Raw genomic sequence first — 2,500 nt, 5'->3', positions numbered from 1 at the left:
TTCACTACCTTCTTTCCCTCACTATTTTTTTTCCTGCTTTATTCCCTCTTCATTATATATCATCCATTTTTATGCTATGCTATTGTCCAAAAAAAAAAAAAAAAAAAAAAAAAAAAAAAAAAAAAAAAAAACAGATCCACTATTCATTTCATTTGCGCATTCAAGTACTTCATTTTTAGTTATTTTCTCTCCCCGAAACTGTTAAAAAACCATAATTTTAATCGGAAATTCACCGTAAAAATATACTGTTCTCAGTCACATTTCAGTAAAATACAGGTGACCGTAATTTTTACCCTACTTTGTTATTATCTTTCACAGGTTGGTGACCGTAATATCACTCCTTTACGTCAATATATCCGCTTTTAAAACAGTAAATGTCTGGCATTATTTATTCCAGGATTTTTTACCGTTTTAACGGCAGATCTTTAACAGTGTCCCGTATTCAAATGGTTAATTTCTCTCTCTCTCTCTCTCTCTCTCTCTCTCTCTCTCTCTCTCTCTCTCTCTCTCTCTCTCTCTCTCTACTGCTTCTTAATGACAATAGGCCCATCCTTGAATTTTACATACTTCTCATTCCCTCCTTCTATCTAACCTATAAACCTTTGATACTAGTCCATTTCCATCAATTTTCTCCCTATACGCTGTCCTGATTTTGATATGGAACTTTCTTCTTAGCTAACAATCATTGAAACCTTCCCTCTCTGTACGTCCTTCGGTATACTTCATGTGCCGATTAGGTTTAGCACGCTTTCTAGCTAACTATTTCTGGCCTTCCTTCCTATCAGGACACGTGTACAAACAAACAACAACAAAAAACGCAGCCGTTTCTAGTCCACTGCAGGAAAAAGAGCTCACACCCACATTTACTCATTTTTTTTTTATGAGGCGCATTTGCACTGACTCGCAGGTAAGCTCGGAAAAGTTTCCTACTCTCTGATTGGTTGGACAAAATAAATCTAACAAATCAGCTAGAAGTAAACTTTTCCGAGCTAAAAGGGCACCCCTGCGTGTCAGTGCAAAAGCGCCCTCATTTAAAAAGAAAAAAAAAAATTTATAGTAGGGGTGACGCTGGCTAGTACAGCTTTGCTGATCATTGCGATACACAAACCCTTTTCACCACGTTAAATGCATGCTCACACACGGTGCATGACAAAATCAAATATTGAGACTTATGCTTTGCTTTTAACCGCAATAACTATAAAATAACTGTCACGGATGCCTAAAATGTCACGCACAATATAAAATATTGCTGCGATTTAAATTACAATTTTATTCTGGATCTAGTGTAGCAAATAAAAGTTACCGAGATAGAAAATTTAGAACCACGCATAGGTTTAAATATTTGAAGAATCAAGTTCTTACTTCTTCAATTAAGAATACACGTATTGCTAAGATACTATGTGCGTGAACGGGGAAAAATACTTCGTGAGTATATTTGATTCTGCAGTGCAGGAGTGAACAAGAAAACCTCTTGATAATTTATAAAACAATCTTCATCTTCTACTACGTCTATTGACGTAAAGGGCCTAGGTTAGATTTCGTCAGTCGTCTCTATCTTGAGCTTTTAAATCAATACTTCCCTATTCATAATTTCCTACTTCACGCTTCATAGTCCTCAGCCATATAGGCCTGGGTCTTCCAACTCTTGTAATGCCTTGTGGAACCCAGTTAAAAGTTTGAACTAATCTCCCTTGGGGAGTGCGAAGTGCATGACCAAACTATCTCCATCTACCCCTCACTATGATCTCATCCACATATGGCATTTGAGTAATCTTTCTTATAGTTTCATTTAATTTCAAGTTTTGAAGTTGAAAAGAAATTATTCAGCATATCTAATAATAAATATATAACAAAGGCTGCATTTTCAATAGATTTCGTCACCACAAATTTGACTTAGCACATTCCTAATAACAAAATCAAACTCTAAAGATTTAGAAAAGAGGATATTCCGGAATAGCAAACTAAGAAATACTGCAAGAAAAAATCATTTGAAAACACGAAATCAACCCAACAACACAATTGGTTCTTTTCGTCTAACAACATCTGAATATTGAAAATTGGGTATAATTGGAGAAAAAATTAAAAATAATGCATTCACATATGATAATAAACTCCTTTGCAAACTTAAAATCTAAGTAAATAAGCAGGTCATACATTCTGAATCAGAATAAATACAAACAATTTTCCATTATTATTATTGGAAACCCTAAGAGTATGATCCAGAAATAAATATATATATTCCGTCGCTTCAAGCAATTCACGATATAAAAAAATTTACTTATAAAAATATTTACTTGTAAAAATATTTACTTATAAAAAATATCTACTTATAAAATTACCTACTCATAAAAATATCTACTTATAAAAATATCTACTTATAAAAAATATCTACTTATAAAAAATATCTACTCATGAAAATATTTACTTATAAAAATATTTACTTACTTGAAAATCTTGGGCCTTCAGCTCTGCAGGCGTCGAGTTCACTGTCTCCGACTAC

The 2,500-nt window shown here is 33.4% G+C and overlaps 1 protein-coding gene across 5 annotated transcripts in view; it reads right to left on the bottom strand.

Moving 5' to 3' along the window:
• The window catches only part of LOC137658561 (otoferlin-like), a 212,666-nt gene extending 210,174 nt beyond the window's left edge, over positions 1-2,492 (bottom strand). For all 5 annotated transcript variants that reach the window (XM_068393449.1, XM_068393452.1, XM_068393450.1 and 2 more), the window contains exon 1: positions 2,446-2,492. The gene's annotated coding sequence lies outside the window, so the exon portion shown is untranslated. The remainder of the gene's footprint in view (positions 1-2,445) is intronic.
• Positions 2,493-2,500: the final 8 nt, after the last annotated feature.

Source organism: Palaemon carinicauda, chromosome 19 (genome assembly GCF_036898095.1).
Source record: "Palaemon carinicauda isolate YSFRI2023 chromosome 19, ASM3689809v2, whole genome shotgun sequence".
Lineage (NCBI taxonomy): Eukaryota > Metazoa > Arthropoda > Malacostraca > Decapoda > Palaemonidae > Palaemon > Palaemon carinicauda.
The sequence above is the reverse complement of the archived record's forward strand: the minus strand, read 5'-3'. Positions and strand labels throughout refer to the sequence as shown.